This window comes from Strix uralensis, chromosome 24 (genome assembly GCF_047716275.1).
Source record: "Strix uralensis isolate ZFMK-TIS-50842 chromosome 24, bStrUra1, whole genome shotgun sequence".
NCBI classification, from domain to species: Eukaryota; Metazoa; Chordata; class Aves; order Strigiformes; family Strigidae; genus Strix; species Strix uralensis.
In genome coordinates, this window is record NC_133995.1 from 7,852,866 (window position 1) to 7,876,877 (window position 24,012).

At 49.0% G+C, this 24,012-nt stretch overlaps 1 protein-coding gene and 1 long non-coding RNA gene across 2 annotated transcripts in view; both read left to right on the top strand.

The window, feature by feature from the left end:
* The window catches only part of CR1 (complement C3b/C4b receptor 1 (Knops blood group)), a 99,323-nt gene extending 94,134 nt beyond the window's left edge, over positions 1-5,189 (top strand). The window contains 2 exon segments of the mRNA XM_074893712.1: positions 170-729; positions 3,717-5,189. The gene's annotated coding sequence lies outside the window, so the exon portion shown is untranslated.
* Positions 5,190-9,758: 4,569 nt separating this feature from the next.
* On the top strand, positions 9,759-11,848 carry LOC141954351 (uncharacterized). The gene is made up of 2 exons (XR_012632154.1): positions 9,759-9,876; positions 10,313-11,848. It is a non-coding gene; the product is annotated as an uncharacterized LOC141954351 (long non-coding RNA).
* The last annotated feature ends 12,164 nt before the right edge of the window (positions 11,849-24,012 follow it).

Here is a 24,012-nt window from a genome sequence, read left to right on the forward strand (position 1 = left end):
ACAGCGCAAAGGGTTGTCCGTTCAGGGGTAAGGCAGACTCAACCCACCCGTCTTCCATGCAGCCGAGCATCGTTCCTTAGTCCAGCTCCTGGCTGTACAGTATAACCCTCGCGGCTGCCTGTACTGTTCCTATATGTGTGTGTGTTTATGCCTGTCCGTCTTGCTGCAGGGACCACCGTCGCTGCTGCTATTCCTGTTGTTCCCCTGCTCTGCGGAACTGGCGCTGCAGGAGGCAAGGATGCTCCAAGGGAGCCAGCTACAGCCAGCGAAGGCTCAGTGAGTCAGGAGGGGTTGTGATGACTGCAGTCAGACTCTGAAATTCCCTATGGAATCTGGCAGAAAAGGAGGGGAGGCAAGAAAGATGGAGATGGGAAAGAGGAAAAGAAGTGGGGAGTGGCACCTACTATCTGTTTTCTTCTTCCCTTCCTTCTCCTACCACCGCACTGCCGTTGGAGATGGCGTCCTCCCCTCCACGGTACTGCGCAAAGGAATGGCGTCGGGGAGAAAACCGCAGCGCGTGCGGCCTTTGTAACCAGACCACCAAAATTCGGTCGGGGCGGGTGTCTGTGTGTAAATACAGCCCTTCTCTCTCTCCCTCTCTCCCAGGCTGCCGTTCTGAGGACAGGCTACTGCTGAAGTAATGGAGAGGGCGGACGCAGTATGTTGAGCTGGTTCTGAACCCAGCGGTTGTTGCTAAACAACCGGCCCTGACGCTTGAGATGTCAACGAGTGAGTAATAGAGATTAAATGCTTATGCTACCATATCCTTAAACTTGTTTAAGCCTCGGTATGATGAAAGGCTATGGAATAATGTTCCCTGCCGTATGAGAAAGCAAAGTTACCACTCCACTGCATAATCAGGAGACTTCCTCGGCCAGAAGGACCAAGCTCAAAGCTGGTTGTGTCCTCAGCACTTCCAGGCAGAGTTGCCATCTTCATTGCTGGTCGCTTTAAGAAGAGAGGTGAAAAAATAGTATAGTAAATGGTTAAGAGAGAAAAGTGTTCTCCCCTTCATTTCCTCATCCTCTCTCTGGAGCTGCTCTCTGCCCTCCATCTCCCATTCATCCTTACCCAGTCCTTCCCAACCCTTCAGACCCTGCTTTCTAACGCTGTGATTTCTTTTGCAAACCTTTACAGACCCGTCACTTAGGGCTGTCTTCAGCTCTCCCTGACATTACCGAGCCTGTGCCAAACTCAGGCTTATGCAAACAAAAGCTGAGTTTGAGCAAGAGTCTTTTTCACTTCTTTAATTATTCCCACGACATAATTTCCAGGTGCAATCCCTGCCCCGAGCAGTTTACAGCCCTGCTAACCCTTAACCACCTTATAAGGAAGAAGCAAGCAAGCGAGGAGAAAAGCCCCAAACCCCAGTGCTTTCCCCTTCCCCGTGGTTTGCAGCTCTGACACGTCATCCTCACAACTGCACGGCAAAACGAAAGCTCCCCGGCACCCGCACGGGGCACCCACGGGTGCGGGGTCCGGCGCACCGAGGAGTTAACCGCTTCTTCCCTGCCTGCAGCTCCTGCCCGAGGGGCACCCGACGGGCAGGGAGCAGGCAGGGAGCGGGCAGGGAGCTGCCGGCACTTTGAAGCAAGCGAAATCAACGTTGAGATTTGACACCCAGTCCTCGACCAATCCGGGAGGGCTTTTCACCTGCCATCACCTCCTCTGCCAATCGGACGGCGCCTTTGGGCTGAGAGCCCTCCCCGGCCAATGGGGAGCCAGCTCTGCCACTTAGTTAATGATGCAGCAGTACAGGGAAGACTATCACATGTGAGCTGGAAGGCTGCCAACATGGAGACACGGAGAGAGCAAGGTAAACAACTTTCCAACGCCAAAATGATGACATTTAATCCCTAAATGCTAGCTTCCCGTCTCGACTCATCCTTAACCCCTTTCAGCTGGTGTGGAAGCGTCTGGAAGGCACCCTCTACCTGTCCCCAGTGCTTTTAAAAACTGGCCGACATGCCCTGCAATGATCACTGCGTCACCGTTTACCACTTTCCGAACTACGCAGTGACAAACCTCCAAGCTCTGAAACGCAGAGCGCCTGTTAACCCCTCCACCAAACCCTCGCCAACATGCCAGCCTTTAGAGAGACAGGGGGGAATAAAAAGCCCAGACAAAACATGAAAACAGCAGTCTTTGCAAAGTTGTCATCTCTCCCCCACGACTACTACCCTCCTCTGCAGTACAGCAATGCCGGCAAGAGTGACATTAGTACAACCTGTGCCATCGTTCCATTGAGAAAACAGCTCTGACGCAGAACAGAGCAAGCATACCCAGCCAAAATAATAATAAAGGCACTTTGGGATCCGAACTTAGGGACGCCGGGGGAAAGGGACGCCCTGCAAATAATTAAAATACGTAGATGCAGCTCAAGCCCCATCCTGATCAAAGGGTACGTACGTGGGAAAGACGAACCGGACCGAAGAGCTCTGCCCGTGCACCATCTGCGCAGTCCTCAGCCCTCCGCTCGCCGTGTAGCGCCGCAGAATAGAAGGTTCCAGAAATTTCCTTTCCGTTAACCCTTTCGGTGTCTGCCCACTCTCCCTCCCCGCGGGATTAAGCGCGCCGGGTCTCCAGCATCGTCAATGGGCGAAGCCTCCTACGCCAACCGAGCCCAAATCCGGTCTTTAAATGACACTGGATGGTGGCAGGAGCCCAGTCCCTGGTGTTGGTGTTACTTCTCTTTCTGGAGCCCTCTCTGCCTCTCTTGCTGCCTCTCTCCCCTCTTGCTGCAGCAGGGCTGTTGCTGGTAGACCTATCGACGGAGCTTGCTCTCTCACTCTCTCGCTGAGCTCTGTGACGCAGCTCTAAATTCTCCAGCCTGCTCCCTGTGTTATAAGAGCGGAACTGCAGCTTTCCAGGGAGCCCGTGCCAGCCGTGCCAGGGCCAGGCAAACCGAGGGGAACGTCGCTCCTGGACTCTGCACCTTTTTTTGGTAATTATTATGTTCCTCACCTCTGTTTCTGTGCTTCCTCCAAGGCTCTCAGCCTCGCATCTCCTTCTCTGCTTCTGACTCATACTTACTAGGTTAACTCTTTTAGGATTGGTAGTCAGCAATACAAATCTCGAACAAGCGCAGCTGAAACCACAGCCAACTTTGTGGTGGTTTCTGCTTTAAAAAACCAAAGCAAATCTTCTTGGCTCAAAAAAACAAAAACACACACACACACACATGCACACACACACGTTCCAGTAGAGAGTTAGTGCTTTTTGATTAACTGTTTCGGTGACAGGAACCACTACGTGACTTCCTAAAATAAAATATTTCAGGCCTACATCTTGCAAATACTCAGCAGGCAGTTACCCGGAAGCACAAAGCAACTTAAAAGGAACTGCTCCTGTGAACTAACACAGGTCTTCTGGGCAGAAAAGCATGAGGCTGCTGCTGGACCCACAAGATCCTGCTATGCTGGCCACAAGACATTGATCTGAATGTGGTTCAGCCACTGAGCAGATGCCTGGTGTAAGATAAGGTACTGAAAGTGCTGGAAAGCTATCGGCTCTCCTTATTCTGAACAGTATAAATAAGGGTTATCACACACACAGATTCAAAATGCTCAGCGTAGGAACTAATAACTGGAGTCACCAGAATCCAATAATCTCTGTCACAGAAAGTCCACAAACAGCTATGTATTTCAGCACACCAGGCTTCACCAGGCAAGAAAAATTTTGCAGATGAACACTCTCTCCTTGCCTCTGCCCCCCAGGACCGTCCCTTGAATTAACTCCGGTGCCTTCAGTCGACTTCAGCACCAGGCAGGGGAAGCAGTGCTCTCCCGTCTTGTAGCCTCAAAACTGGAAAATGTGGAGGAGGATCAGTGGTAGCTACAGCATCTGGGAATCAAAGAGAAGCTAATGGAGAGCCAGCACTGTATGAGGGAGTTCATGCGTCAGCCTGCATATACAAAAGAGCAAGGGAAAGAGCCAGCAGTCCATTTGAAAAACACAGAATCAAGAGATTCGCTACTACACAGCTACATCTGCCATTTTAATTCCGGACTTCAGAGCTGGCTGCAAGCTTTGGGTTTTTCACTACAACCAAAGCTGAAGTAACCACTATTTTTTCTCTTCGCAGCGTCTGAAGAGCCTGAGCTATTTTGGGATTTGTCTGTACTACACTGAAAATGACACCTGTTACGCACAGACACAAATGAGAAGAATTGCAAGCTCCCGGTTTCTCAGATACGATTCTACAAAAAAAAAAAAAGAAAAAGATCCTCTGAGCTGGGGACCTGGGAGCGCAGCACCGGCTCTCAGGGTGGGGTGGAGGGGATGACCCTTGTGAATTGAACAGTCAGACACCAGCACAAAAAAATCTAAAAGGTCTGTTGTAGCTGATGCAAGGGAAAATCAGACCTCCATGTGACCAGAAGTAGTGCTTGATCAACTAAATGCCACAATACATGGTTTCTTATGCAATCAAACCCATGGGACTTCAAGCCTTACATATAGGCTTTGTGGCCAAAGCTGCAAGCATTAACTACTTCAGTTAATGAAGGTAAAATTGTAAGAGCGTTACGGCTACTTAAATGAGTCACCCAGCAGTGATACTCGCTAAAGTAGGCCAGTGTTTTGTGTGATGTTAAGCTGCCTGTGCTGGTTTCAGTAACCCCTGAGTTATCTCAGGAGCTCCACCAACACGCGGGGTCAGAGCGGATTTTCCGCATTCCCCGTTTCCCCCCGCCAGCGTGCGGCTGATTTACAGCACCCCAGCGCTGCGCAGGCAGGCGGGGGCCCCCGCGCCGGACCCGTGGGACCCCGCGCAGCTCTGAACATGATTGCGTACGGCCCTGGAGCGAGATAAAAGACTCGGAGCCTCAGAAATGGGGCAGTTGACTGGTGCTTTTAGCTCAGAGCGATTTTGTCAGTCTTGTGGTATATTAAGAAAGTAAAATGGAGCTTTGATTTATTTAAAATTGTATCTTTTTGGTTGCTTTCAGGGGAAAAGCAGCATTTATTTTATGGTTTACTTTCATTTGAAAATGACCAGCCATGGAACATTTCTACCTTTACCTGACTGTAAGTATTTGCTTTATGGTGGCACTCAGGCTCCCGAGAAGACTCAGCCGCACTGCACTGGGAAACACTCAAGTGTGCAACTAAGAAAACGTGGCACAATGGAAAGCTTCAACAATTGGCACTGAGTAATGAGGCCCAAAAAAATAAAAGTCATCTTCTCACGCTGTTGAGTCAGTTAAATGTTGGGCAGGTTTTGGCATTTTCTGTGGGCTGAAGTAAGGAAATAGAGGCCGTGATCGCAGGGCAGAAGTCTAGGCTGCTTTTCTGTTTTAAGTGGAGCCCATGTACATGTTTTGTTACTGGTGGGGGTTTTTTTTCTTTTTTTTTGTTTCCTCCAAACTCTGTCTAAAAGCAGGGGACAGAAGTTTGGTTTTGTAAAAACTGACTGTGGAAACTGAGAAGGAAAGTCCCAGGCTAGAAAGCAAGCTTGGTGAATGGAAATAACCTACAGCTGTGGTCAGCGGCAGGGGAGATCGGTCTCACCATGCCAGTGGTGGTGTACGTAGCCATTCCAAGGTGAGGGGTGACCCAGTGCCTGACTACAACCGTGCCATGGGTGCTTACAGTGTTGATTTAAAAAAAAAAAAAAAAAGTTTTGATAGTGCTAGACAATGTAGCAAAATATCACGGCTTCCAACTGGAACAGTTCAGGCTGGATGTTAGGGGAAAAAGCGAATTCTTCAGGAGGGTGGGAGGGATCGAACCCCCCGCTGTCACTGCCAAGTCTGCTGTCAGTTGGTAATTTCCCTCGGCATTGTGGAAGGATCAGGGAGCAATTAATCAGTGAGCAGAGGAAGTGTGGGCTTCCCACTGCTTATATGCCAAGCTGCACGGAAAGGTGCATCCTCAGGTCTCTGGCATCTCCTGTGCTGTCTTCTGCTGTTGTGCTACAATGACCTTAATAGCAATAACATATGAAATCCGACGTTACAAAAGCCTAACCCTCACGCACGTCATTATTGGAGTTGTGGGTGATAAAATAACCTCGGCCATGCACTGAGGAAGGTCCTTGGTCTTTTTAATGACGAATGAAACCCTCGTGGCACTACCCGCACTTTCAGCTTCCTGCTGGTGAGGCCTTGGCTCAGGTTTCGGTTTAAATGCCATCGGCCACACCTTCCTCCTACTGCAGGAAGCTGCGATTGTTAAAATCAGGGCATGTTCCTGTTTAACTAAAAGGCTGAGATCAAATAATCCAAAGGCCTCGACTATGCCAAACAAATTCCTGCCCAAGACCTAGCAAGTCTGTGCAGCTGTAAATCTATAACCCCTCGACCTCAATATCCATGTAAATGACGCCCGAGCACATCACCTCGGGGAGCGGTTGGTAATAAACGGAAGGAGCAAAGACTCAGGCAGAGGTGGACAGGGGGAATGTAAAAGTTAACAGTAGGAACGCTTAGCACAGTGTTCTTCAGTTTACCAACCAAAAGTCCTGAAAGTTGCTGTAAAATGCAAAACAGTGCATTTTTCACATGCTGAGGTGGGACAGCTCTTTTTCAAAATGTGAAGTTTGTCAGCGCTACCTCTTCCTCACAAAACGCTCACAACCTCAGCAAAATGTCGTTTTCCAACAAAAATCTATTTCAGCAGAGAACTGCCAGCCAGCTCCATTCAAGAAATACCAGCAGAAGCAGTAACACGACAGCCCATCTGCCAGGGCTGCTTCCCCCAACCCTCACCAATCAGAGGGTGGTTAATTTTTAAAATTTTCTTTTTATCTGAATGTTGTAATAGAAAATCAGCCTTAAAAAAAAATCTTATTTAACCCTTTGCTATAATAAAGCAGTTGTCTACACTGGCCACAAATAAAGAAGTAATATTAGTTGTTACTTATGGAAACTGACAATTTTAAATGTTTGCTTATTTAAAATTAATATAATTTTGCATAGGGGAAGGCTGAATTAAATAAATGTTAAATACTTTGACCCACATTGTATATGGAATCAGGGTCAAAGATGATAGGGACATTCAGGAGTTTCTTGCTCCCAGATTTTACTCAAGTTGTGCCTCTTGCTTAATTACAGTCCTTATTGCACAGAAGGCCCCCAGTCAATTAGCGAGATGTAACCAGCATCTGAAACAGAAGCTGCTGGACCAGGGTGGCTTTTAGAGGAAATATTTGATAGGAAATTATTTTGAGGAGGCACTTTCTTTCTTTTTTACAAAGAAAAGCAGAAATAAGACTTTGAAGTCTTCCTTCTGTATTCACATGTACATGGACAACAGACAAGTCACGGTCTTACAGTGCTATCCCCACAGTCACCAGCACATGCAGATTTCCAGGAAACTGGAGACTTGCAGCTCCAAAATAGGAATATTTGCTAAGGCAGCTCCTGAAGTCCAGGAAGGGATATTCTACATCGTATGGCACACATCAGGTGTGCCACTGTGACACAGTAGAAAAGTTACAGAGTCACAACAAATGTTTAGGTTTAGGTTTTTTTTTTTTTTCTGGAAAGGTTTATTGTTTTCCAGACAAGCTTCATTAGTGAATAGCAGAGAAGTGGCCCGCACATCCTCGTCCTTGCCAGGCCAGTGCGTACACATGCCATTATTCTCACGAGGGTCCCAACCAACAGGAGGAAGAGCAGGCAGGCGTGTGAACAATAAAAACCCTTCTGAAACAGTTGTAAAGTTGATTCTGTGCTCCTGCTCGGATGTGCGCAACTGCCTCTGCATAAAGATCGGGTGGGGGGGGGGGTCATAGTCCTCTTTAGGGTGGGTGGTTCAAGGGAATGGGATGGCCCGGCTGTGTTGAGATCAAAAGACTGCAAAGCCAGAGGTGTGGGTTCGTTCCCAAGAACCGGCGGGGATGTGTTGGCATTGGGGAGTGACATTTGCATAAAACACTCACATTCTTTGTGCAAACCGAACCCACGCAGTAGAGCAGGCGCTGGAATGGCAGCCTGCAGGTGAGAACCTGGCCCTCCCTTTGAAAACCTGGAGTCCTGGAATTTACCCTGTGAAGTCTACGGAAATCCCAGCTGGAAGAGCCGAGATCCGTCTCGGAGAGGTGGCACCACATTAATGCACAAGCTGCTTCAAAGCCGAGTGTATGTCTGGTGTTGGAGCCGGGTTCAGGGCGTTTGGCATCCTCGACCCACAGCTCTGCTCTCTCTGTTTGCTGTCTCGCAGCATTCCTGGTCTGCACAACGGTGGAAACGCTGCCCGGGGGTCGGCGTGGCAGCCCCCCCCGGACCCCCGGCGCTCTGCCCACGGTGGGAGAGGGAGCAGGGGGCAGCCAGGCTCCTTGAGCTGCAGGTTTTGCTCAGTTCCAAATCTAAGGAGCCAACAATGCTGAGACAAAAGTAATTATTTCAGCTATTAGCTGCTAAGAATAGAGCCGACGGGGGTGCTGAGCAGGGCTGAGGTGCACTGACAGCAGAGTCGGAGGTAGCAGGGATTGCAGTGGAAGCACAGAAATAGCCCTTCTCCACGCTCAGCGCTTTGAAGCTTCGTGAGTCACTAAAATACACGGCGGGGGGGACAGGTGGGGTGTAGAGGAAAATACACCCTGCCCCTACATGTAAAGCAGAACATGCCCCTGGACTGACTGCTGTATTTTGGGGGGAGAACGGCGCTTTGCTGAGGATCCTGGTTCTCCCTGAGGAGAGCATCCACGAGGCAGGGGACCACCCTCGCGCTTCCCACCCCCCCGGAGAGCTCGGCTGTTGCAAGGGAAAATTCAACGAGACCTCGTGCCCTTACGCTGCTTGAAGGTACCGAGGGACCGAGGGGGGGGACACGGCCCCTGGGGGAGCAGGGGGTCGCTCCTTCGCCCCGCTGCCCCGGTGCCTGGCCCTCCGGCCACGCTCACACGGGGCACGAATATTTGCAAAAGCCAAACATTACCAGAGGGGGGGGGGGGGGGGGGGCAGCGAGACGGAGGAATCTATTGATCTTGATCCAACTGTGTTTCACGGTGTTTTCCTAACTAACTGCTAATCTTACTTGAAGTTCCCTTTACAAATATATCATAAAAGGTTAAGCATATGAACAGCAGCTATTTAAATTTGGGATCAGTAAATGATGAGGCACCCAGCTGGCTGTTCATCGATGTCTTTAACAACGCGTCCTGATGCTGTTTAGCAAAAATCATATTGGTATCACTACATGGTTTTACTCAATATAGCCTGGAAGAGGCAATTTTCCTTCCATGCTGTTTGTGCAGCCCGGGGTACAACACATTCCTGATCTATGACTAGGTTTCCAAACTGCATAGTAAAATGAATAATAATGATAGTAAAAGTTGTACAACTTTTTTTTTATACAGCAACCTTTGTATTACTTTAGTGCTGGATTTTCCAGCTGTTGTACACGGAGGGGGGAAATGTCTTTTTGTAAAAACCACCATACCAAATCAAAACCAAACCAAAACCCCACCAAATTCAAGGTTTAAAAGAAAATTTTTATAGCAATCCTGGGTGCAACTGCAGAAAGAGTCGAGCTAGATAGAATTAAACATCTCAGCTGGAGCATGGACAGGGCACCAGACAGCTTGCTAAAAATAGATTAATCCCAATTACAGCCACACTTCTGCTTTTTCAAGGGTTCCTGTTTCACGTGGGGATGCAGAGGCTGTGAATGGAGAGGGGGATCGGTGCCCACCGTGGCCGCAGCGGGGCCGGGGGGCACACGCCGCCCGTTATTGCGTAACCCCGGGAACACGTTGTCCTCCACCGGGAGCGCCGGGAGTGCCGGGAGTGACGGCAGCGTCCTGCCTCGCCGGCCTTCAGCTGCCCAGCTCCGGCCCATCGGCACAGGCTGGACTCAGCACCCGGCCCTGGAAATCTGCTCTCCCCAGTTAGCAAAACCAGACTGAACCGCTGGAAAACAGGGTTTCAGGTAACGTGTGTTTTGCTGGTTAAAGATTTAAACGTCACCACCCTCCTACCGGCTCCCGAACCGCCGGCAGTCCCGGGGGAGCTCGGTGCTGTGCCCGGAGTGGTGCGTAGGAGCTCCCAGAAATCCCTTTTTGGTTTTATTTCCTCCTGGACAGCATTCGCACAGAGAGATGACTGCTATCTCATAAGCAGAATTACAGAATGGTTACTATGAAATAAACATATCTAAGCCTCTGCTTTCCAAACTACGGTAGTTTATTTCTCCCATAAAGCCTGTGAAACTATGGAAAACCACTATTTTCCCATCCTAAAGCATGTATATTAATTACCAATTTAAATATTTAGCCACAAAATGTATCACTTCAGCCATAATAACTTAGTTTTGATTTCTCAGAAACCAGGAGTTAACGCTATGTTTTTTCTTTTTGTTTCTGCAGCAGTAATCAGTGGGTAAGCACGAGAGTCCCTCTGCTTGAGATGGATCTCGGTCTGTACACATCGCTGCTGCTGCTGCAAAAAACAGCCAACAGCCTGCTAATGGGTAAAACAAAGGAAAAATTCATCAAACACTCCTTCAGTGTCTCGGATTTACACAATTGAGGAACAACTCTCCTGCAAGTACAGGGGCAACAGCGAGAATTTCATTTAACACATCTGACTGAGCCTGTTGGGATGGTTTAGAAAAAAATAAACCAAGTGAGGACACAACCATCGCAGAGGGCAGGATCTGAAACGCCGACAGCATCGTGTCCAGGGCTGTGGGCCTGGCAGGTTGCGCTGCGTGGTGGGTGACACGGTGCTGGCCGGCTGCCTCCCCCCGGGAACACCAACGCTTATGGCCCGGCTGAGCGGCTCTCGGAGGAAAGGAGAGTTCAGAAGACTGTCTGGAAAATACCTTGTTAGCTTCGAGCAGGACTGTCACTTCAGTAATAAATACTATTTCTACTCACAGCTCATCAGAAAATATGTCATTTTATGTTTTTGAGATGCATCTGCCCTCCGCACTGAAACACGGATCCGGGATTTGGGACTTGCTTTTTGTATTTTTAATTAAATGAAAAAGATGCATGGCAGAGCAGCTGGTACCTCTGGGCTGATGGGCGCTCACCTGGGCTGACAGAAATTCGCCTGCACATCCCTGCTTTGATCTCCGCAGACAACAGTCTTGCAGCTCCAGTCTCCTGTAACCCAGCTCAGCTTGTAGCAGGTTTTTGGCTGTCCCACAGTCCCTGTTGTCAGTCCTGCTGTCACCTCAACTCCCCAGAGTTACACCCTGGGTACAGGAAAATCTGCCGTTAAGTTTCACCAACTTTATTATGACAAAGCAGTATTTTCTGATTGGGAAATGAATAAACAGGGAAAAATTTTGTTTAGATATTCCTAAGCAGCTTTCTTAGCATTCCTGTGCCCCCAGCAGACCCCCTCCCTCTACCCACTCTGCAGGGGATGCACCTACACAAGGGTGATGCTGCCGGTGTGTGCAGAGGCTTGGCCGTTGTCCTGGTTTCAGCTGGGATAGAGTTAATTTTCTTCCTAGTAGCTGGTACACTGCTGTGCTTCGGATTCAGTGTGAGAATAACGTTGATAACACACTGATGTTTTAGTTGTTGCTAAGTAGCGCTTCTCCTAAGTTAAGGATTTTTCAGTTCCCCGTGCTCTGCCAGTGAGCAGGTGCACAGAAAGCCAGGAGGGAGCATGGCCAGGAGAGCTGACCCCAACTAGCCAAAGGGCTATTCCATACCGTAGGACGTCATGCCCAGTATAGAAACTGGGGGGGTTTGGCCGGGAGGGGCTGATCACTGCTCAGGCATCGGTCAGCAGGTGATGAGCAATTGCATTGTGCATCACTTGTCTCTTCTGGGGTTTTAGTTCTCTTTTTTTTAAATTATATTCCTTTTCATTACAATTATTAATATAATTTCTTATTGTTATTATTATATTTTATTTTATTTATTAAACTGTTCTTATCACAACCCACGAGTTTTACTTTTTTCCGGTTCTCCTCCTTGTCCGGGAGCGGGGAGAGCAGCCGCGGGGTGCTTAGCTGCTGCCCAGGCTTCGCCCCCTCCAGCCGTGACACAGACACACCTATGGATGCGAGGGCACAGCTCGCTGACTGCCTGTGTCTGCCAGCCCCTGCCTGGAGTGACGGCTTTTGTAAGCACAGCGAGAGATTGGGAAATCTGCTGTGATTCAGAGGAATCGCTTCAGTCCCCACTCCCACCCGCAGCACCCACGAGTGCCCGGGAGCTGCCAGACACACACAGCGAGCTCCACGCCTGCCTGCAGCTCCTCGCTCGGCATCGGCTGCCAAGACACTCCCAGAGTATTTAAAACTCGACGCCACCAATTATTTGTTCTTATCTGAAAAATTCCTGAAATTCTTTTAATTTTTATTACGGAAAATTATCACATTCAGAGCGGTTGCATCAGCTCAGCTGAATAAAGCGACGCCGTCACGAAGCGTGGAGCTTTGCTGGTCCTGCTGGGTTTGGTGCTGGCAGGTACTGGGGGAGGTTTAGCTCTGCCTCTCGTCTCAGCCTTGAAACTGGGACTGTAAATTATTTTGGCCAGGGATAAACTGCCTTTGCTTGTACAGCACTGAGCCACACTGGCCTCTGGGTCTCAGCTGAGCCTTCTAGATGCTTCTAAAAATAAGTAATTATAAGCTATTATCTTTTTAAAAGGCTTGTAAAAAAGAGGGAGCAAGAAGAGACTCCTTTCCCATCTGTTTTCTCCTCAAACTGCCAAGATTTTTTTTTTTTTTTAAATTGTATCTTTTTGGTCAGTTCTCTTCTGTAGCCTTTCATAAAACAAGGGTACACAACAGTTTAAAAGTTCGGACAGGTATTTTGTACTTACATAGCAATAATCATTTGAAAAACCACTAGGAAGTTCTAAAATCCAAGCTACCATTAACAAAATAAAAATTAATCTCAAAAAGTATTTTTATGCACAAGTTGATTATTCTTCCCAGCCTGGAATTATTTTGCAAACAAATCTCAATTAGAGGGTGAACTTTTCCGTATTTTTTTTCCCAAGAAAAAATAGATATTGTCATTTTTCAAGATATTTTGGGTTTTTTCTTACTTGGCCAATTATGATTAGTCGCATTAGTCCTGCTGTACATTTTTTTTCTCTTTCCAAATGGGAGACCTTTGTTTTGAGTGATTCCTTTGTATAATTCGTAAAGTAGAAAACAAAACATTCAACATTACAAAACAAAACAGAGGAAAATACTTTCAGCTTTGCTCATGTTCCTGCCAACTATTTTCCTTTTTAAAAAAAACCACACAAAACAGCTCCTTCTCAGCCTGTACATGACTGTATCGTTTTACTCCTTTAAAGGGGAAAGGAGAGCTGAGGATTAGCTCTCGGCCTGCTGGAAGGGCCAACACCTCAGAAATGGCAAGGGCTGGTTTTAAGCCTCTAAACCAGCCTTTGATACTATTCCTCCCCCAAAAACCCAAGACAATAAGAATACATTGTGATGAAGGCACAAACTTTTAAGTCTTCTTTAAATATATATTTTGAACAGCACATTAAAGATCAGCCACATTAGTGGGAAATTAATAGCTGAGCACAATTTATTTGCTCATTGACTGCACCGGACACGAGCCTCTGCTCTTTAGATCCGTTCCCACGCTGCCACTGTTCACTCCTTGGGGCCGGACTGTCAGCATGAGGCTGCAGCACTGCAGATCCAGGAGTGCTCCTTCCAGCAGGCCCTTTACCTCCTCTCCGTCGATACCTGTGCACGTGCAGTGTCTCTCTCTGGGAGACAGTAACAGCTTGTGCACAAACACGCAGAAACTGTCCCCCTCGGCTTTTAGTGCCGCCGTCCAGCGCTGCAGGTTACTGTGACAGAGAAATAGCTGCGTCCCAGAGTGGTTCCAGGGAGCTTCCAAAACCACCTGTGAGTAACAGCTCTGCTTGGAGTAGAAACTTTTTATTTTGTTTTTTTTCTTTGCTTTTCACTCCAGGCTTCATTTGTCCCTTTGTCTGCCTGGAAGGTTTTCACTAAGTCCTGAAGACAATCGTGTTCTGGGGACGCTCAGAAATGTTGCCTTGCTGCCTGGTCCATCAGAGCCTGTACGGTCCAGCTGAAGCCTTCAAGACGCACCCACAGCCTAGAGGTGAGGTGCGTGTCTGACTCTGAGAACCCCTCTTAAACATTCAGAGCCTGAAAGCTCAGAAAAATCAGAGCTTACATAAGGCCTTAAAATCTGGGGCACACCAATAAGTAATAAATAACAGGTCACAGGGCCGAGACAGGCTCCTCTGCCAGAGTCTTGCAGGAGGCTGCTTCACCTCGAGCCCAGCTCTGTCCCTGTCGCACACAATGATTTCTGGTTGGGAAGTTTTGGGCAGTTTAACTACAGTCTCAGGGCTGGGTGGGGATGCGGGGCTGTATGGGGGCCGCTGCTCCGGCTTCCACTGTCTCAGGTGTGCGCAAAATGACGTGGGATGTTGTGCTTCACGCGGCGCTGGCCCGAGTTAACCCGTAGCCCTATTTTCCACCTGTAACCATGGCAACCCGAGTTATCTTGCAGAGGTGCCTGTCACCCTGTGGTAGTAACACCTTGCTTGTCACAGCTGAACCTACAGTCCCACCGCTGGGATTGTCCCTGTGCACATCCCAGTTGCCTGAAACTGCAAAAACCCCCAAAAGCGAGGTGGTGTTTGCAGGATCACCGTTTCTAATGCAATTCTGGTGGAGGCCGAGGGGGAGGTGGGGAGAAGGCAGAGGAAGAGCAGGAATGTCTCAGCGGTTCCGGCACAGTCCTGGCTCTCAGCTCCTTGGCAACGGGAGGATGGTGTCAGGGCAGATGGGACACGAACACACCGGCTCCTACCACAGCTCCAGGAGAGAGGAGCATCCCTGCTAACACGGCTCAGCTAATCCTGCCACGGAGCACCTGAGAGAATAAAGGAACAGCTGGAAACAGCCTCCCACCGAGTGCGTTACACCGCAGCATGAGGTCCTTTGCTGTCCATGTTTGTAAAATATTTTTCATACAACAGCATTTAGTTTAATTGTATTCAAGAGAAAAGAGGTTGCCTATACTGACCCTCTGCCTCCATGGGAATTTTGTCATATGGAGAGGGACGAGGGCTGGTACCATGAAAGGAGAGAACAGATGCCTCGGCCATTGAGAGTATCTTTCAGGATTTCACGGCAGCCACTCTTCAGGAGGTACTGTGGCTCCACGAGTTGATCATAACAACTGTCATTCCTCGAAAGAGGCATGGGCCTTCAAATCTTCTGAAACCTAAAGCATTAGAAAGGTTTTACAAGACTTGACTTTTTTACAAGCCTCCGCTGCACTTGTACACAAAATTATCAGCACTGAGAAGCTAAAGAGTTAAAATCAGAGAGATCCAACAGATTCACATAAAGTCTTTAAAACTAAGATAAGGGGAAGAGATGAATGTATCTTAAATAATGAAAAAGACATGGATTCTAAAATTATTATTGAATGGATTCTTAGTGGTAACATTAGAAGAAAAGTCATTTCTAAGCAGTCAATGACTGCTGAGCTGGCAGTCCCACGCTGTAACTACGATAATCCCGGTTGCACGGAGGCACCAAGGCTTTACCAGTTAGTTTTACATTGAGTGTGTCGCCTCACACACGAAGGAGGACAGAAGACACATCTATATTCTCTTGTAAACATACAAACTTGGTTTCCACACTCATTCCGGTATTGCACAATAGTACTAAAGGGGTTAGTTTCATCTCTGAGGCAAAGAATTGCAGAGAAAAGTAAAGGCTGGTGTAAATGAGCTATCAGGAATTACCCACATGTGAGCAGAGTTGCCCAGGAGATGCGATGGGCACCCAGGGACGGGCTGTGAACTGTCGGGGAGCAGCAGCCAAAGCAGAGCGTGGGGGAACAGTGTGCGTGAGGGAGAACAGAAAAGCGAGATGTCGGCGGATGGTGGTAATTCTGCTTCCCCGTGCAAAGACACAAAGAATTGCTGCGTGGTTTGGGGTGGGAAGGGAAGTTGCGAGTCCAGCAGCAGCACATGCATTAACCTTGCTGCTCTGTGTTGATCAGTTTTCCTACAGTCCCCCACTGACTAGAAGCTGGTAATAGAGCTGTCCTCCTTCTGAAATGCTGGCTGGTGTTTCTGCCCACATCTGTAGGATGTTTAGCTTTTAAAGAGGCACATCTATGGTGGGATAAAAGGTCCAGGATCTTCATTAGAATTCGGGAGTCTGTGAAATGGGAGCTTCTGCAGGAAAGTGTCTTCTGGCATTTAGGGTACCCCACTTCAGTCATCGATAGGGTGAGAAGAGAGGTGCTCTAGGGGAGTGTAGGGGAGCAGGCTGGCTGTGACAGGGGAAAATAAGTCCATCAGATGTGCACATCAATGAGCCAAGAGTGACTGAGTCCTCCAGCCCAGTCTCCCCTCTGACACGTGCTCTTTCATCAGGGCTACCTCCCGGAGCTCTGGCGTCCCAGAGGGTTTGCGTCTCAGCCTCTCTCATTAGCATTTCCCTTGGTGACAACAGACACTTTCCATAATGTTGTTCTGGAGAGCTGCAGCTCCTTTGCTGGAGGTGGAGAATTTCTTCACCTCTTCACTGCAGCTAAAGGTGAAACATGCCCGAGGTTGTCAGCAGGAGAGTCCGTGACACCCCGACTTGTGTGGGTGAGCAATTGGTTCTGCACAGCCTCGACACCAAACCCACCCCCCCGGGGATGAAATCTGGGTTATATAAACCCATCCTGCCTCGAAGCAGGGAGGTTAAAAAGATGCTCAAGACAAGAGCTGCTTCGGGAGGACGATTCACCACCTGCACCAAACTCTGAGTGCAGGTGAAAACTGAAACACTCAGTGCTCAGATGTACATATGCACAGGCCAGGATGCTGGGAGTTTCTTGAGCATTCAACGTGCTTGCAAACATTCTGGAAAATGAGTACGTAGTCAGCTGGCAATGTTTGGAGATGATACAAAATCAGTGAGGCACATCCATGGTAAAATAGTGAGGAGTAAAGGAAGGATCTCATGATGTGTAGTGGCTGGGGAAAAAAAATATCTGATTAAATTCAGAATTTGTACGTTCAAAGTGATAGGTTAAAAAAACCAAGCCAACAAACCCTAACTGAACATATTCAAGTGATGGATGTGGTGTTACTCGAGTTCACGGAGAGCTGCCTGCAGGATGTGGGAAGGATCGTCGCTACCTGCCGTGCCTGAATGCTCCTTCCCTGGGTGCTCCCTACCAGGCACGGTGAAAGGCGGGCTCCTGGCATGATGGATTTGTGCAGTCCCAGCAGGGCAGGACTAATTCTTATATTTGCATCATTCCAGTTACGTGACAAACTGTACTGAGCAGGCAGCGTGACGGTCCACGGTCACAGAGCACTGTGAAACTGTAGGATGCCAGGTAAACACACCAGAGAGAAGTTTTATACTGTATCTAAACACAGTGCCTCCTCATTTCACAGCTGAGTATAGCCAGCACTGAAAACTGCACCATTAAAACATGTTTAAAGGGTGCAAAGTCTACATTATTCCTTCTATCAGTGCTTTATGAAGACAGCCAGCTGGCTGGTACGCTGTGGAAGGGCCACCACATGAAAGAGGACCCAGGTAAGGAAGTACAGGACTGTAACAGAGATGCTAAGTCATAGTTTAAAGACAGATATTTCTTTCCTGGAAGACTAATGTAATTCCTAGAGCACAAAGGACAAAAGCTTCCTTCTGTACATTCATTTCAGAGAGACCGTAAGATGGGGAAACCCATCATGCTTGGGTAACTGGCACTGGCCACTTGGAGTGGCCCAGGGTTAATGCATCAGTGAGCTTCCATGCTGGAGATTGTCATTTGGTGACTGGAGAGAACGGCAGCGATGGAAACCACTAAAGCCAACACGCAGTTGCCTTCTGACTTCGGACCATCGCAAAGAAAGAGAGACAGAAGTCATGTTATCAAGACCACAAAAGTTTGTTTGAGAAGGACCTACTGCCTTCTACTAGTCTGAAAAAAACCCACCTGACTTTCCATCTCCATGGTAACTCCTTCCTCCAAAGCACTTTTAATGCAATTTATTTCCTGTTCCTCTGACTTCTCTGATGGTTTTAGAACAGACCAGTTAAGGCTGAAGTGCTCTAACACACCTACAGCAGGACCATAGATGAGAAACCACGTCGTTGCCTTTGACAGCAAGGGACGAGTAGAGCTTCTGTCCCCTCCCAGGAGACACCTGTGTTACCATCACTAAACTGAGCACATGCAGGATGACCACTGACTGCAGAATAGTCACAGGCAAATTATCTGCAGAAGACAGCAAGAGAGGCTCAACAGTGCTCCAGCATCTCCTCGCAGGAGTTGGTACACGAGTTACACAAATCACTTCTGGTAGAGGTCCCATCTCAGGATGGATCCCTGTGTCTGTCTGCCAAAGGGCCTTGTAAGATTGCAGGCAACACGCTGGTCTTTGCTGCTCTTCCATCAACACACCCTTGTGTTACTGGTCTTCCCTGTTCATCTTAGAGGACAGCCAGGGTGACAACTCAGAAGGGCCGGCCAGGGTGATGCCGGCTTATAAAACCCTGCTCCAGCCTGACAGAGCGATACTAAGAGAGGGAAGTACCCTGAGTACAAATACTCAGATGGACCATGAACACAGCTGCAGGGTACTTCGTTAGCAACTGATAACGTAGGTAAGAAGTATTTTGTCAAATGGACAGCCTATGAGAACGTGTCTGAGCGGAAGAAGCTTAAGCCTGCTAGATATTAAAGTTCCAAAATTAAACCCTTGTTTATGTAACGACTGGGTCACTGCTGCCGAACATGGGAGTTTGCAGCATTGTACCAAAAAAAGGCCCTACGAAACACAGACCTTTTCCAGAGGGCACCGACTCTCCCGCAGAAGCAGACTGCAGCGTGCTACTGCTTCCCGGGGGGGCTTTCTGCTCGTCGCTGTCTCTCCCAGGCCACCCCCCACCCATGTCCCCACCCGATCCACCCCCTCAGCCGGCACCAACCGTCTCATGAAACAATCCGTGTGCTCCCACCCATCTGCCGGCCGGGCTCTGCGCAGGCAGGGGGGTGGCCCCGGGGACCCCCACGCAGAGAAGATGCTCGCGGGGGGGGGTCGTTGGTGCCATTGGCCGCTGCAGGGAGAGGGATCCTGGTACCTTTTCAGCTGCTTTGGGGCTTAACCCTGCAACACAGCTCCTCATCTTGCTGCTCGTTAAAACCTCCACGGGGGTGGATGGGGTGGAAAAGCAGGAGCGTTGGCGCTGGCTCCTGGTTAAGGGTGTTAAATGAAGCCCATCCTCAGCAGCTTTTCCAAAACTGTCCTTTTGCACTGTCCTCTTACACCAAACACAGTCCATTTGCAGGCCACGAGCTGGATTTGGTGGATTTAAACAACGATGCAAACTGTGGGGTTTTTTTTCTTTTCAGAATAAGGAATGAAACTGGTAATGAAGACAAGAGGTCTGCAGTCACTACAGAAAACAGTCGCCTATCCTCGCTGCTTTAGCTTGGCTAATTGCAAATAACAACACAGCAATCTACAAGTGAGAAAATTTAAATGCAAAATATAGAAAATAGCTTTATGGAGCTTCCCTACTGCAGAGTATCTTTAAAAAGCCTTCTAGAAAGCCTTTTATCACATTACTAAGCACACCTTTATTTATTATTTTTTAAGAAAAGAGCATAAAAGAACTTAATCCAAACTAAATATTTAACCAAATGGCAATTAACTAACAATGATGAACGGTAAACAGTCCTAGTCCCACGCTAAACCGGGACTTTAAAGCCCATTTATCTAAGCTAAAGCTGCTCAAGGGGAAAAGCAAGTTTATTGAGTAAACTTTGTCTCAGCCACCTCGCTATTAAAACAGTCTACAAACAGAAACTACATCATATATTGAGAGAGAAAAAAAAGCAGCGAGAACATAACAATCCACCACATGAAAGTTACAATGCTATATGGAGCAATTATCCCTAAATATAAAAGCAGAGAAAACATGAAGCTGTAAAGCAGCCACTTCCAACCCCCGTGGCCTTGTGTTAAAATAGAAATAAGTGAGACACCCCTTAAATCCCGGCCGGCGTTCCCGTTTGGCCTGGGACAGACGTTCCCACTTACCCAGTAGCAAGGCGTGAGCCTGGGCAGCGTTGCCCAAGATTTTACCCGTGTGAACCCATTTGCTGAAGTGTAACAGAATTTGCTGCTGCTTATCATCATTTTTATTATTATTACCATTATATATAACATATAGTAAATTATGATATTATATATCTTAAATATATATATATGATATAATAATAACGGTAATTATGATAATTTAATAATGATGATGGTGATAACAATACTATTACTATTAATAATATTTTTTTTTTCCCAATCATGCCCATCACCCTGGGGAATCAGCCCATCCCGGAGAGGGGGGGGGCCGTGCCAAAGCCCTCAGCCCCCCCCCCCCAGCGCAGGGTGCCCTTGGCAGAGGGTGCTCGCCAGAGCCTGGCTCGCTTCTCCCCAGCGTTGCTCGCCCGGACCCGGCTGCGGAGGGGGGGGTGGGGGGGGTGCAGAGGGGCAGCACCCCAAGGCGAGGACACCCCCACTGCCCCGCGGGGGGCAGCCGCATCCCCCCGCGGAGAGGGCAGGGGGCAGCGGCGGCGCGGGGGGGGGGGGGGTGTGCGGGCGGGGCTGTGAGCGGGACGTGCGGGGAATGCGCAGGGGATGCGCAGGGGAAGCGCGTGGGGCGCGCAGGGGGCGCGGAGCATCCCCGCGGGTCCCAGCCCGGGAGGGGGGCCGCAGCGGCTGCCGGAGCCGCCATCGACGGGGTGGAGCGGGGGAGGCGGCGGGGCGCCCCCCCGGAACCCCCTCGGGCCCCCCCCGACCCCCCCGCCCCGCGCAGCGCCGCGGAGCCGAGATGACCCCGCGGTGACTACAACTCCCAGGAGGCAGCGTGTGTCCTCGAAGAGGCGGGGGGGGGCGGGGGGGGCCGGGGCTCCAGCTCCCCCGAGGTGCCTTTTCCCGGCACGTCGCGGCATTTCCCTCTTCCTTCCCATCGGATCTGGGATGTCCCGACCCAGGGAATGGCAGAGAAATCTGTTAAAATCCTGCACGGGAGAGACAAACCTATTTCGGGATTTTCTTCCGTAAAAAATCAGCGGGAGGAGAAATTAATTTGTAAAGGTTGTTCTTAAAGTGCTACGTGTTCCTTCCAGGTCAGCAGCCCCTCCGCGTGTCACTGCGCATCTCCGTGGCCACCTTCCAGTACCTCCACAATCATTAGTGGGTATTATCCTCACTCCCTCTGAGGAAGCAGGGGGATAATCATTCCCCATTTAACGGATGGGAACCTCGGCACAGCACAGATTAAGTGATTTGCTGACAGACACGTAAGAAAATTGCGCTAGTCAAGCATTCTCTCAATTATGCCATCCTCGCAACTGCATAATTTCCCCGGGTGATTCCAAACACGGCGCGTACTCCCTGGGCAGGGCTTCATCTTGGCGAAGCACCCACGGCAGGATGGGCCACGCCGGTGTGTGGCCTCGGCGTGGGGGGCCACGGGGCGCAGACCCACAGCTCCGGTCCCACGGTCACGCACAGATCCCGGGGGGCAGGAGCCCTGGATGCGCAGGTATGAACTGGGGGGACGCGGGCGCTCTCGGGGGGCCTGAGGGATGCTCAGTGGCACGGGGGGGGCTGCACAGCCCCCCGCTGCAGCATGCACCGCTTCGCCTTTGCGACCCACGCAGAGACCAGCAGCTCCTCCCGCAGCCCAGTGGAAATTCCCCAGTGCCGCCAGCGCTGGGGCCTCCAGAGACCAGCCAAACCTCCCTGGACCCAGCCAGGAGTTGGGGCGCTGCCATCTCGGTGCAGCGTTCCCTCCGCAGCCACCTCCCCGGGATCCGGGGAAGGATAACGGGGAGCAGAGAGGCCGGTGGGAGCCAAGCTGGGGCTGCACTTGCCCCCTCGCCACCCCCTGCCCTCGCCTCGCCGGCTGCGTCAGCCCTCGCGTGTTTTTCCAGGCTCCCCTGCCCTCGTTTGAATGGGCCCTGCCTGCCCGGCCTCATAATCTGCCACTAAGTGGGACTGCTGATGAACGCTGTGATAAATTTAGAAAGAAATCTTTGTGTGGGTCAGAGGAAAAACACGGCGGCCTGGGGAATCCGAGCTGCAGCGAAGCGGCACAGCACGGTTTGATTTCCCTCTGCTCTCCGCCGGCGCAGCGGGATTTAACGCTGAGTTTCTTACTGGTAAAAGCAAGAGGGATCCAGAGGGTTTATAGGTCCTTACTCCGCTGGAGTTTATAAGCCAAGGATGCCTTCGTATAAAAATAATCAGTTTTAACAAATATTAGTGAAAAAGGAGCGGGGAGGATCGCAGCCTGCGAGCGGCTGAGCTGCCCCAGCTCGGAGCACGACCTGACATTTCAGCCGGAGCCTCTTAAAGAGCAAGTTTACCTTCCCCCAGGACTTGTTTATCTGCAGAAGTAGGGAAGGCAGTTTTACTTAATTCCACTTTCAGGCTCGTCAGGCTCCCGCCTGCCACCCCACAGCAACATTGCTCCTGCGCAATTGCTTTTGTTAATCTGTTTAAATTGTTTTTAAACAACAGCAAAAAAATAATAGTATTAGTGGTGCAAAAATCCCCCATGAAATCTTGAATCCAGCACCACTTTCCTTACTAAAAATCTGAATGCTGTTCAAAACTGTTTTATCATTTCCTCGTAAATTATATTGTACCAACGCAAGAAAAGGAAAAGAATTTTCTGAATGTATTTCCTTTAATAAGCCATTAAGACCTTGTACTACTAATTAAACTATTAATTAGGTGTCTTATCGTTCCTAAACACGTTAGCATGTTGCCAAAGCAGCAATAAGCCTCTGGGGCAGGCAGAAGATAAGAAAAGAAGGAAGATGCAAACACAAAGATTAAAAAAATGAAGAAAAAAACCTCTCAAGAACCAGAAATAGCAAATAAATAACCAAGGGTCAGTAGAGTGATGTATTGCTTAATTTATAGGAATAAAAAAAAGATGTAACTTGAAAATAAATTTCCTAGGCAGATGCCCTTGGGACATCTTCTATGTCTTGTGTCAGACAAAAAGCAGTATGACTGTTTTCAGACCTTTTTTCCCTACAGTTAGAGTGAGAAACTGAAACTAGTCTCCTTTTCCCCCAACAAAATAACTTTCCATTAGAAAACTAACAAAAAAACTGTTCAAAATTGTTTGGTTTTCTTCTCCAGAAGAAGAACACAAAGAATTTTTGATAGGAAAATCTTAACCCAATGCAATTCCCACATCTGACTCCACAGCCATCGCCTCCAAACCAGCCCTCTTCCCCAGAAACAGCATCCCGGGCTTACCCGTTCTTGTCTCACCTGTTTTTTTAAGGTTAAAAAAGAAAAACTTGAAGCCTCACAGCTCTTAGCACGCTTTCTTTGCACACTATGAAGGTGCTTCCTCCTGCCCTCGTGGGTCCTTAAGAAATGAAAAGAGGAGGTGAACCTGCAAACAGGGGAGCAGCTCCGTGCATCAGCCCGAAGGTCCTTCTCACACGGCGTGTGGTGCTTGAGACCCGAGTCCTGGCTCACACTAATCTATGTTCATCTCTGGCTCCATCTCAGGGTTTGCAACATGAGCATATTAAAATGTTTTTAGAGCTCAATTCTTCAGCATTTGCCTTTGACAGTTTATCTCAGGGGATAAATAATCTCATTTACGTCTGTTAGTACGAATCAAAACACCAGCAAATTAAATGGATCTGAAGGCTAAGATTAAAGATTTAGAATTAAAACACCTGTGAAGTGCCTGTAAGGCAAATAGTTATAAATACAGTATTTTCTGGGGGATGGAAAAGCCCTACACAGGTGCTGTTCCCTTTACCTTGAAAGCAAAGGCAGAAATATCACATTGGTGCAGACAATTATACACACGGGCATCACAGGATGCCGATTTCTTTTCTATGGTTAGAAAAGGAAATGAGCTTGAACATCATCCTTTACCAACGCTGGGAAATGTCGTCACGGCCACCTGATGATGACTGAGCTTTTGGCTGACTCAAAACTGGTACAACACTCGAACTCCTCGGGACTGGCTGGAGGAAGCCAAGGGCATGGCCAGCGCCCAGGCTGCGGCCGCAGGGAT